Genomic DNA, 12171 nt, shown 5'->3' with positions numbered 1-12171 from the left:
TTGTATATCTTTTTTGCATCTTCTCCAGTGTCTTGATATCCTTTTTATAATATGGAGACCATGGCCTAGAAATTCAGTTGCTTGCGCCAGCCGCTAGCGCCTTAGGAGGAGGAGATGTGGGGTGCAAGGCGGCTAGCGGCCGGGTGCAGCGCGATCTGCGCCTCTCCCCAACTTCAGTAAAGATTTAGCGGCGGCGCAAAGCCTTTGCGCGAGCTCAGTACGGAGGGAGCGCCGCACTGTCGGAGGGGCAGTACTGAGGTTGCGCCGCACTGTCGGAGGGGCAGTACTGAGGGAGGGGCAGTACTGAGGGAGTGTCGCACTGTCGGAGGGGCAGTACTGAGGGAGCGCAGCACTGTCAGAGGGTCAGGACTGAGGGAGCACCGCACTGTCGGAGGGGCAGTACTGAGGGAGCTCCGGACTGTCGGAGGGGCAGTACTGAGGGAGTGCTGCACTGTCGGAGGGGCAGTACTGAGGGATCGCCGCACTGTTGGAGGGTCAGTAGTGAGGGTGCGCCACACTGTTGGAGGGGCAGTACTGAGGGAGGGGCAGTATTGAGGGAGTGTTGCACTGTCGGAGGGGCAGTACTGAGGGAGCGCCACACTGTTGGAGGGGCGGTACCGAGGGAGCCCCGCACTTTCGGAGGGGCAGTACTGAGGGAGCACCGCACTGTCGGAGGGGCAGTACTGGGGGAGTGCCACACTGTAAGAGGGGCAGTACTGAGGTAGCGCCGCACTGTCGGAGGGTCAGAACTGAGGGAGCGCCGCACTGTCGGAGGGTCAGTACTGAGGGAGCGCCGCACTGTCGGAGGGGCAGTACTGAGGGAGCACCGCACTGTCGGAGGGGCAGTACTGAGGGAGCGCCGCACTGTCGGAGGGGCAGTACTGACGGAGCACCGCACTGTCGGAGGGGCAGCACTGAGGGAGCTCCGCACTGTCGGAGGGGCAGTACTGAGAGCGGGGCAGTACTGAGGGAGTGTCGCACTGTCGGAGGGGCAGTACTGAGGGAGCGCCGCACTGTCGGAGGGTCAGTACTGAGGTTGCGCCGCACTGTCGGAGGGGCAGTACTGAGGGAGGGGCAGTACTGAGGGAGTGTCGCACTGTCGGAGGGGCAGTACTGAGGGAGCGCAACACTGTCAGAGGGTCAGTACTGAGGGAGCGCCGCACTGTCGGAGGGGCAGTACTGAGGGAGCTCTGCACTGTCGGAGGGGCAGTACTGAGGGAGTGCTGCATTGTCGGAGGGGCAATACTGCGGGATCGCCGCACTGTTGGAGGGTCAGTAGTGAGGGTGCGCCACACTGTCGGAGGGGCAGTACTGAGGGAGGGGCAGTATTGAGGGAGTGTTGCACTGTCGGAGGGGCAGTACTGAGGGAGCGCCACACTGTCGGAGGGGCAGTACCGTGGGTGCCCCGCACTTTTGGAGGGGCAGTACTGAGGGAGTACCGCACTGTCGGAGGGGCAGTACTGAGGGAGCGCCACACTGTCGGAGGGGCAGTACTGAGGTTGCGCCGCACTGTCGGAGGGGCAGTACTGAGGGAGGGGCCGTACTGAGGGAGTGTCGCACTGTCGGAGGGGCAGTACTGAGGGAGCGCAGCGCTGTCAGAGGGTCAGGACTGAGGGAGCACCGCACTGTCGGAGGGGCAGTACTGAGGGAGCTCCGGACTGTCGGAGGGGCAGTATTGAGGGAGTGCTGCACTGTCGGAGGGGCAGTACTGAGGGATCGCCGCACTGTTGGAGGGTCAGTAGTGAGGGTGCGCCACACTGTTGGAGGGGCAGTACTGAGGGAGGGGCAGTATTGAGGGAGTGTTGCACTGTCGGAGGGGCAGTACTGAGGGAGCGCCACACTGTTGGAGGGGCGGTACCGAGGGAGCCCCGCACTTTCGGAGGGGCAGTACTGAGGGAGCACCGCACTGTCGGAGGGGCAGGACTGGGGGAGTGCCACACTGTAAGAGGGGCAGTACTGAGGTAGCGCCGCACTGTCGGAGGGTCAGAACTGAGGGAGCGCCGCACTGTCGGAGGGTCAGTACTGAGGGAGCGCCGCACTGTCGGAGGGGCAGTACTGAGGGAGCACCGCACTGTCGGAGGGGCAGTACTGAGGGAGCGCCGCACTGTCGGAGGGGCAGTACTGACGGAGCACCGCACTGTCGGAGGGGCAGCACTGAGGGAGCTCCGCACTGTCGGAGGGGCAGTACTGAGAGCGGGGCAGTACTGAGGGAGGGTCGCACTGTCGGAGGGGCAGTACTGAGGGAGCGCCGCACTGTCGGAGGGTCAGTACTGAGGTTGCGCCGCACTGTCGGAGGGGCAGTACTGAGGGAGGGGCAGTACTGAGGGAGTGTCGCACTTTCGGAGGGGCAGGACTGAGGGAGCGCAACACTGTCAGAGGGTCAGTACTGAGGGAGCGCCGCACTGTCGGAGGGGCAGTACTGAGGGAGCTCCGCACTGTCGGAGGGGCAGTACTGAGGGAGTGCTGCATTGTCGGAGGGGCAATACTGCGGGATCGCCGCACTGTTGGAGGGTCAGTAGTGAGGGTGCGCCACACTGTCGGAGGGGCAGTACTGAGGGAGGGGCAGTATTGAGGGAGTGTTGCACTGTCGGAGGGGCAGTACTGAGGGAGCGCCACACTGTCGGAGGGGCAGTACCGTGGGAGCCCCGCACTTTCGGAGGGGCAGTACTGAGGGAGTACCGCACTGTCGGAGGGGCAGTACTGAGGGAGCGCCACACTGTCGGAGGGGCAGTACTGAGGGAGCGCCGCACTGTCGGAGGGTCAGAACTGAGGGAGCACCGCACTGTCAGAGGGTCAGTACTGAGGGAGCGCCGCACTGTTGGAGGGGCAGTACTGAGGGAGCACCGCACTGTCGGAGGGGCAGTACTGAGGGATCTCCGCACTGTCGGAGGGGCAGTACTGAGAGCGGGGCAGTACTGAGGGAGTGCCGCACTGTTGGAGGGGCAGTACTGAGGGAGCGTCGCACTGTCGGAGGGGCAGAACTGAGGGAGCGCCGCACTGTCGGAGGGGCAGTACTGAGGGAGCTCCGCACTGTCGGAGGGGCAGTACTGAGGGAGTGCTGCACTGTCGGAGGGGCAGTACTGAGGGATCGCCGCACTGTTGGAGGGTCAGTAGTGAGGGTGCGCCACACTGTTGGAGGGGCAGTACTGAGGGAGGGGCAGTATTGAGGGAGTGTTGCACTGTCGGAGGGGCAGTACTGAGGGAGCGCCACACTGTCGGAGGGGCGGTACCGTGGGAGCCCCGCACTTTCGGAGGGGCTGTACTGAGGGAGTAGCGCACTGTCGGAGGGGCAGTACTGAGGGAGCGCCACACTGTCGGAGGGGCAGTACTGAGGGAGCGCCGCACTGTCGGAGGGTCAGAACTGAGGGAGCACCGCACTGTCAGAGGGTCAGTACTGAGGTTGCGCCGCACTGTCGGAGGGGCAGTGCTGAGGGAGTGTCGCACTGTCAGAGGGGCAGTACTGAGGGAGCGCAGCATTGTCAGAGGGTCAGTACTGAGGGAGCTCCGCACTGTCGGAGGGGCAGTACTGAGGGAGTGCTGCACTGTCGGAGGGGCAGTACTGAGGGATCGCCGCACTGTTGGAGGGTCAGTAGTGAGGGTGCGCCACACTGTCGGAGGGTCAGTAATGAGGGAGCGCAGCACTGTCAGAGGGTCAGTACTGAGGGAGCGCCGCACTGTCGGAGGGGCAGTACTGAGGGAGCTCCGCACTGTCGGAGGGGCAATAATGAGGGAGGGGCAGTATTGAGGGAGTGTTGCACTGTCGGAGGGGCAGTACTGAGGGAGCGCCACACTGTCGGAGGGGCGGTACCGTGGGAGCCCCGCACCTTCGGAGGGGCAGTACTGAGGGAGTAGCGCACTGTCGGAGGGGCAGTACTGTGGGAGCGCCACACTGTCGGAGGGGCAGTACTGAGGGAGCGCCGCACTGTCGGAGTGTCAGAACTGAGGGAGCGCCGCACTGTCGGAGGGGCAGTACTGAGGGAGCACCGCACTGTCGGAGGGGCGGTGCTGAGGGAGCCCCACACTGTCGGAGGGGCAGTACTGAGGGAGCGCCGCACTGTCGGAGGGGCGGTACTGAGGGAGCGCCGCTCTGTCAGAGGGGCAGTACTGAGGGAGCGCCGCACTGTCAGAGGGGCAGTACTAAGCGAGCACCACACTGTCGGAGGGGCGGTGCTGAGGGAGTGCCACACTGTCAGAGGGGCAGTACTGAGGGAGCGCCGCACTGTCGGAGGGGCAGTATTGAGGGAGCGCCTCAATGTCGGAGGGTCAGAACTGAGGGAGCACCGCACTGTCAGAGGGTCAGTACTGAGGGAGCGCCGCACTGTCGGAGGGGCAGCACTGAGGGAGCCCCACACTGTCGGAGGGGCAGTACTGAGGGAGCGCCGCACTGTCGGAGGGGCAGTACTGAGGGAGCGCCGCACTGTCGGAGGGGCAGTACTAAGCGAGCACCACACTGTTGGAGGGGCGGTGCTGAGGGAGCGCCACACTGTCGGAGGGGCAGTACTGAGGGAGCGCCGCACTGTCGGAGGGGCAGTATTGAGGGAGCGCCTCACTGTCGGAGGGTCAGAACTGAGGGAGCACCGCACTGTGAGAGGGTCAGTACTGAGGTTGCGCCGCACTGTCGGAGGGGCAGTACTGAGGGAGTGTCGCACTGTCAGAGGGTCAGTACTGAGGGAGCTCCGCACTGTCGGAGGGGCAGTACTGAGGGAGTACTGCACTGTCGGAGGGGCAGTACTGAGGGATCGCCGCACTGTTGGAGGGACAGTAGTGAGGGTGCGCCACACTGTCGGAGGGTCAGTACTGAGGGAGCGCCGCACTGTCGGAGGGTCAGAACTGAGGGAGCGCCGCACTGTCTGAGTGTCAGTCCTGAGGGAGCGCCGCACTATCAGAGGGGCAGTACTGAGGGAGCGCCGCACTGTCGGAGGGGCAGTACTGAGGGAGCGCCGCACTGTTGGATGGGCAGTACTGAGGGAGCTCCGCACTGTCGGAGGGGCAGTACTGAGCGAGCGCCGCACTGTCGGTGGGGCGGTACTGAGGGAGCGCCGCACTGTCGGAGGGGCAGTACTGAGGGAGCGCCGCACTGTCTGAGGGACAGTACTGAGGGAGCGCCGCACTGCCAGAGGGGCAGGACTGAGGGAGCGCCGTACTGTGGGAGGGGCAGTACTGAGGGAGCGCAGCACTGTCGGAGGGGCAGTACTGAGGGAGCGCCGCACTGTCGGAGGGGCAGTACTGAGGGAGCGCCGCACTGTTGGAGGGGCGGTACTGAGGGTGCGCCGCGCTGTCGGAGGGGCAGTACTGAGGGAGGGGCAGTACTGAGGGAGTGTCGCACTGTCGGAGGGGCAGTACTGAGGGAGCGCAGCACTGTCAGAGGGTCAGGACTGAGGGAGCACCGCACTGTCGGAGGGGCAGTACTGAGGGAGCTCCGCACTGTCGGAGGGGCAGTACTGAGGGAGTGCTGCACTGTCGGAGGGGCAGTACTGAGGGATCGCCGCACTGTTGGAGGGTCAGTAGTGAGGGTGCGCCACACTGTTGGAGGGGCAGTACTGAGGGAGGGGCAGTATTGAGGGAGTGTTGCACTGTCGGAGGGGCAGTACTGAGGGAGCGCCACACAGTTGGAGGGGCGGTACCGAGGGAGCCCCGCACTTTCGGAGGGTCAGAACTGAGGGAGCGCCGCACTGTCAGAGGGTCAGTACTGAGGGAGCGCCGCACTGTCGGAGGGGCAGTACTGAGGGAGCACCGCACTGTCGGAGGGGCAGTACTGAGAGAGCGCCGCACTGTCGGAGGGGCAGTACTGAGGGAGCGCCGCACTGTCGGAGGGGCAGTGCTGAGAGCAGGGCAGTACTGAAGGAGTGTCGCACTGTTGGAGGGGCAGCACTGAGGGAGCGTCGCACTGTCGGAGGGGCAGTACTGAGGGAGCGCCGCACTGTCGGAGGGTCAGTACTGAGGTTGCGCTGCACTGTCGGAAGGACAGTACTGAGGGAGGGGCAGTACTGAGGGAGTGTCGCAGTGTCGGAGGGGCAGTACTGAGGGAGCGCAGCACTGTCAGAGGGTCAGTACTGAGGGAGCGCCGCACTGTTGGAGGGGCAGTACTGAGGGAGCTCCGCACTGTCGGAGGGGCAGTACTGAGGGAGTGCTGCACTGTCGGAGGGGCAGTACTGAGGGATCGCCGCACTGTTGGAGGGTCAGTAGTGAGGGTACGCCACACTGTCGGCGGGGCAGTACTGAGGGAGGGGCAGTATTGAGGGAGTGTTGCACTGTCGGAGGGGCAGTACTGAGGGAGCGCCACACTGTCGGAGGGGCAGTACCGTGGGAGCCCCGCACTTTCCGAGGGGCAGTACTGAGGGAGTAGCGCACTGTCGGAGGGGCAGTACTGAGGGAGCGCCACACTGTCGGAGGGGCAGTACTGAGGGAGCGCCGCACTGTCGGAGGGTCAGAACTGAGGAAGCACCGCACTGTCAGAGGGTCAGTACTGAGGGAGCGCCGCACTGTCGGAGGGGCAGTACTGAGGGAGCACCGCACTGTCGGAGGGGCAGTACTGAGGGAGCTCCGCACTGTCGGAGGGGCAGTACTGAGAGCGGGGCAGTACTGAGGGAGTGTCGCACTGTTGGAGGGGCAGTACTGAGGGAGCGTCGCACTGTCTGAGGGGCAGTACTGAGGGAGCGCCACACTGTCGGAGGGGCAGTACTGAGGGAGCGCCGCACTGTCGGAGGGTCAGAACTGAGGGAGCACCGCACTGTCAGAGGGTCAGTAGTGAGGGAGCGCCGCACTGTCGGAGGGGCAGTACTGAGAGCGGGGCAGTACTGAGGGAGTGTCGCACTGTCGGTGGGGTAGTACTGAGGGAGCGTCGCACTGTCGGAGGGGCAGTACTGAGGGAGCGCCGCACTGTCGGAGGGTCAGTACTGAGGTTGCGCTGCACTGTCGGAGGGGCGGGTACTGAGGGAGGGGCAGTACTGAGGGAGTGTCGCACTGTCGGAGGGGCAGTACTGAGGGAGCGCAGCACTGTCAGAGGGTCAGTACTGAGGGAGCGCTGCACTGTCGGAGGGGCACTCCTGAGGGAGCTCCGCACTGTCGGAGGGGCAGTACTGAGGGAGTGCTGCACTGTCGGAGGGGCAGTACTGAGGGATCGCCGCACTGTTGGAGGTACAGTCGTGAGGGTGCGCCACACTGTCGGCGGGGCAGTACTGAGGGAGGGGCAGTATTGAGGGAGTGTTGCACTGTCGGAGGGGCAGTACTGAGGGAGCGCCACACTGTCGGAGGGGCAGTACCGTGGGAGACCCGCAATTTCGGAGGGGCAGTACTGAGGGAGTACCGCACTGTCGGAGGGGCAGTACTGAGGGAGCGCCACACTGTCGGAGGGTCAGAACTGAGGGAGCACCGCACTGTCAGAGGGTCAGTACTGAGGGAGCGCCGCACTGTCGGAGGGGCAGTACTGAGGGAGCGCCACACTGTCGGAGGGGCAGTACTGAGGGAGCTCCGCACTGTCGGAGGGGCAGGACTGAGAGCGGGGCAGTACTGAGGGAGTGTCGCACTGTCGGAGGGGCAGTACTGAGGGAGTGTCGCACTGTCTGAGGGGCAGTACTGAGGGAGCGCCGCAATGTCGGAGGGTCAGTACTGAGGTTGCGCCGCACTGTCGGAGGGCAGTACTGAGGGAGGGGCAGTACTGAGGGAGTGTCGCACTGTCAGAGGGGCAGTACTGAGGGAGCGCAGCACTGTCAGAGGGTCAGTACTGAGGGAGCGCCGCACTGTCGGAGGGGCAGTACTGAGGGAGCTCCGCACTGTCGGAGGGGCAGTACTGAGGGAGTGCTGCACTGTCGGAGGGGCAGTACTGAGGGATCGCCGCACTGTTGGAGGGTCAGTAGTGAGGGTGCGCCACACTGTCGGAGGGTCAGAACTGAGGGAGGGGCAGTATTGAGGGAGTGTTGCACTGTCGGAGGGGCAGTACTGAGGGAGCGCCACACTGTCGGAGGGGCGGTACCGTGGGAGCCCCGCACTTTCGGAGGGGCAGTACTGAGGGAGTACCGCACTGTCGGAGGGGCAGTACTGAGGGAGCGCCACACTGTCGGAGGGCCAGTACTGAGGGAGCACCGCACTGTCGGAGGGGCAGTTCTGAGGGAGCGCCGCACTGTCGGAGGGGCAGTATTGAGGGAGCGCCGCAATGTCGGAGGATCAGAACTGAGGGAGCGCTGCACTGTTGGAGGGTCAGTACTGAGGGAGCGCCGCACTATCAGAGGTGCAGTACTGAGGGAGCGCCGCACTGTCGGAGGGGCAGTACTGAGGGAGCGCCGCACTGTTGGAGGGGCAGTACTGAGGGAGCTCCGCACTGTCGGAGGGGCAGTAATGAGAGAGGGGCAGTACTGAGGGTGTGTTGCACTGTCGGATGGGCAGTACTGAGGGAGCGCCGCACTGTCGGTGGGGCGGTACTGAGGGAGCGCCGCACTGTCGGAGGGGCAGTATTGAGGGAGCGCCGCACTGTCTGAGGGACAGTACTGAGGGAGCGCCGCACTGCCAGAGGGGCAGGACTGAGGGGGATCCGCACTGTCGGAGGTGCAGTACTGAGGGAGCGCCGCACTGTTGGAGGGGCGGTACTGAGGGAGCGCCGCGCTGTCGGAGCGGCAGTACTGAGGGAGTGCCGCACTGTCGGAGGGGCAGTACTGAGGGAGCGCCGCAGTGTCAGAGGGGCAGTACTGAGGGAGCGCCGCACTGTCGGAGGGGCAGCACTGAGTGAGCGCCGCACTGTCGGAGGGGCAGTACTGAAGAAGCGCCGCACTGTCGGAGGGGCGGTACTGAGGGAGGGGCAGTACTGAGGGAGTGTCGCACTGTCAGAGGGGCAATACTGAAGGAGCGCAGCACTGTCGGAGGGGCAGTACTGAGGGAGGGGCAGGACTGAGGGAGTGTCGCACTGTCGGAGGGTCAGTCGTGAGGGTGTGCCACACTGTCGGAGGGGCAGTACTGAGGGAGGGGCAGTATTGAGGGAGTGTTGCACTGTCGGAGGGGCAGTACTGAGGGAGCGCCACAGTGTCGGAGGGGCGGTACCGAGGGAGCCCCGCACTTTCGGAGGGGCAGGACTGAGGGAGCGCCGCACTGTCGGAGGGGCAGTACTGAGGGAGCGCCACACTGTCGGAGGGGCAGTACTGAGGGAGCGCCACTCTGTCGGAGGGTCAGAACTGAGGGAGCGCCACACTGTCAGAGGGTCAGTACTGAGGGATCGCCGCACTGTCGGAGAGGCAGTACTGAGGGAGCGCCACACTGTCGGAGGGGCAGTACTGAGGGAGCGCCGCACTGTCGGAGGGGCGGTACTGAGGGAGGGGCAGTACTGAGGGAGTGTCGCACTGTCAGAGGGGCAGTACTGAAGGAGCGCAGCACTGTCGGAGGGGCAGTACTGAGGGAGGGGCAGGACTGAGGGAGTGCCGCACTGTCGGAGGGTCAGTACAGAGGGAGGGGCAGTCCTGAGGGAGTGTCGCACTGTCGGAGGGTCAGTACTGAGGTTGCGCTGCACTGTCGGAGGGGCAGTACTGAGGGAGTGCTGCACTGTCGGAGGGGCAGTACTGAGTGAGCGCCGCACTGTCGGAGGGGCAGTACTGAAGAAGCGCCGCACTGTCGGAGGGGCGGTACTGAGGGAGGGGCAGTACTGAGGGAGTGTCGCACTGTCAGAGGGGCAATACTGAAGGAGCGCAGCACTGTCGGAGGGGCAGTACTGAGGGAGGGGCAGGACTGAGGGAGTGTCGCACTGTCGGAGGGTCAGTACAGAGGCAGGGGCAGTCTGAGGGAGTGTCGCATTGTCGGAGGGTCAGTACTGAGGTTGCGCCGCACTGTCGGAGGGGCAGTACTGAGGGAGTGCTGCACTGTCGGAGGGGCAGTACTGAGGGATCTCCGCACTGTTGGAGGGTCAGTAGTGAGGGTGTGCCACACTGTCGGAGGGGCAGTACTGAGGGAGGGGCAGTATTGAGGGGAGTGTTGCACTGTCGGAGGGGCAGTACTGAGGGAGCGCCACACTGTCGGAGGGGCGGTACCGAGGGAGCCCCGTACTTTCGGAGGGGCAGGACTGAGGGAGCGCCGCACTGTCGGAGGGGCAGTACTGAGGGAGCGCCACACTGTCGGAGGGGCAGTACTGAGTGAGCGCCACTCTGTCGGAGGGTCAGAACTGAGGGAGCGCCACACTGTCAGAGGGTCAGTACTGAGGGATCGCCGCACTGTCGGAGAGGCAGTACTGAGGGAGCGCCACACTGTCGGAGGGGCAGTACTGAGGGAGCGCCGCACTGTCGGAGGGGCAGTATAGAGGGAGCGCCGCACTGTCGGAGAGGCAGTACTGAGGGAGCACTGCACTGTCGGAGGGGCGGTGCTGAGGGAGCGCCACACTGTTGGAGGGGCAGTACTGAGGGAGCGCCGCACTGTCGGAGGGTCAGAACTGAGGGAGCGCCGCACTGTCAGAGGGTCAGTACTGAGGGAGCGCCGCACTGTCGGAGGGGCAGTACTGAGAGAGCTCCGCACTGTCGGAGCGGCATTACTGAGGGAGGGGCGGGTACTGAGGGAGCGCCGCACTGTCGGAGAGGCAGTACTGAGGGAGCGCCAGACTGTCGGAGGGGCAGTACTGAGGGTGCTCCGCACTGTCGGAGGGGCAGTACTGAGGGAGTGCTGCACTGTCGGAGGGGTAGCACTGAGGGATCGCCGCACTGTTGGAGGGTCAGTACCGAGGATGCGCCACACTGTCGGAGGGGCAGTACTGAGGGAGGGGCGGTACTGAGGGAGTGCCGCACTGTCGGCGGTGCAGTACTGAGGGAGCGCCCGCACTGTTGGAGGGTCAGTAGTGAGGGTGCGCCACACTGTCGGAGGGTCAGTACTGAGGGAGCGCAGCACTGTCAGAGGGGCAGTACTGAGGGAGCGCCGCACTGTCGGAGGGGCAGTACTGAGGGAGCGCCGCACTGTTGGAGGGGCAGTACTGAGGGAGCTCCGCACTGTCGGAGGGGGCAGAATGAGAGAGGGGCAGTACTGAGGGTGTGTTGCACTGTCGGATGGGCAGTACTGAGGGAGCGCCGCACTGTCGGTGGGGGCGGTACTGAGGGAGCGCCGCACTGTCGGAGGGGCAGTATTGAGGGAGCGCCGCACTGTCTGAGGGACAGTACTGAGGGAGCGCCGCACTGCCAGAGGGGCAGGACTGAGGGGGCGCCGCACTGTGGGAGGGGGCAGTACTGCGGGAGCGCAGCACTGTCGGAGGGGCAGTACTGAGGGAGATCCGCACTGTCGGAGGTGCAGTACTGAGGGAGCGCCGCACTGTTGGAGGGGCGGTACTGAGGGAGCGCCGCGCTGTCGGAGCGGCAGTACTGAGGGAGTGCCGCACTGTCGGAGGGGCAGTACTGAGGGAGCGCCGCAGTGTCAGAGGGGCAGTACTGAGGGAGCGCCGCACTGTCGGAGGGGCAGCACTGAGTGAGCGCCGCACTGTCGGAGGGGCAAGTACTGAAGAAGCGCCGCACTGTCGGAGGGGCGGTACTGAGGGGAGGGGCAGTACTGAGGGAGTGTCGCACTGTCAGAGGGGCAGTACTGAAGGAACGCAGCACTGTCGGAGGGGCAGTACTGAGGGAGGGGCAGGACTGAGGGAGTGTCGCACTGTCGGAGGGTCAGTACAGAGGGAGGGGCAGTCCTGAGGGAGTGTCGCACTGTCGGAGGGTCAGTACTGAGTTGCGCTGCACTGTCGGAGGGGCAGTACTGAGGGAGTGCTGCACTGTCGGAGGGGCAGTACTGAGGGATCGCCGCACTGTTGGAGGGTCAGTCGTGAGGGTGTGCCACACTGTCGGAGGGGCAGTACTGAGGGAGGGGCAGTATTGAGGGAGTGTTGCACTGTCGGAGGGGCAGTACTGAGGGAGCGCCACACTGTCGGAGGGGCGGGTACCGAGGGAGCCCCGCACTTTCGGAGGGGCAGGACTGAGGGAGCGCCGCACTGTCGGAGGGGCAGTACTGGGGGAGCGCCACACTGTCGGAGGGGCAGTACTGAGGGAGCGCCACTCTGTCGGAGGGTCAGAACTGAGGGAGCGCCACACTGTCAGAGGGTCAGTACTGAGGGATCGCCGCACTGTCGGAGAGGCAGTACTGAGGGAGCGCCACACTGTCGGAGGGGCAGTACTGAGGGAGCGCCGCACTGTCGGAGGGGCGGTACTGAGGGAGGGGCAGTACTGAGGGAGT

The sequence above is a fragment of the Somniosus microcephalus genome, unplaced genomic scaffold, assembly GCF_052327205.1.
Source record: "Somniosus microcephalus isolate GS21.2 unplaced genomic scaffold, FLI_Smic_1.0 unresolved_chr2, whole genome shotgun sequence".
Classification (NCBI taxonomy): Eukaryota; Metazoa; Chordata; class Chondrichthyes; order Squaliformes; family Somniosidae; genus Somniosus; species Somniosus microcephalus.
The sequence above is the reverse complement of the archived record's forward strand: the minus strand, read 5'-3'. Positions refer to the sequence as shown.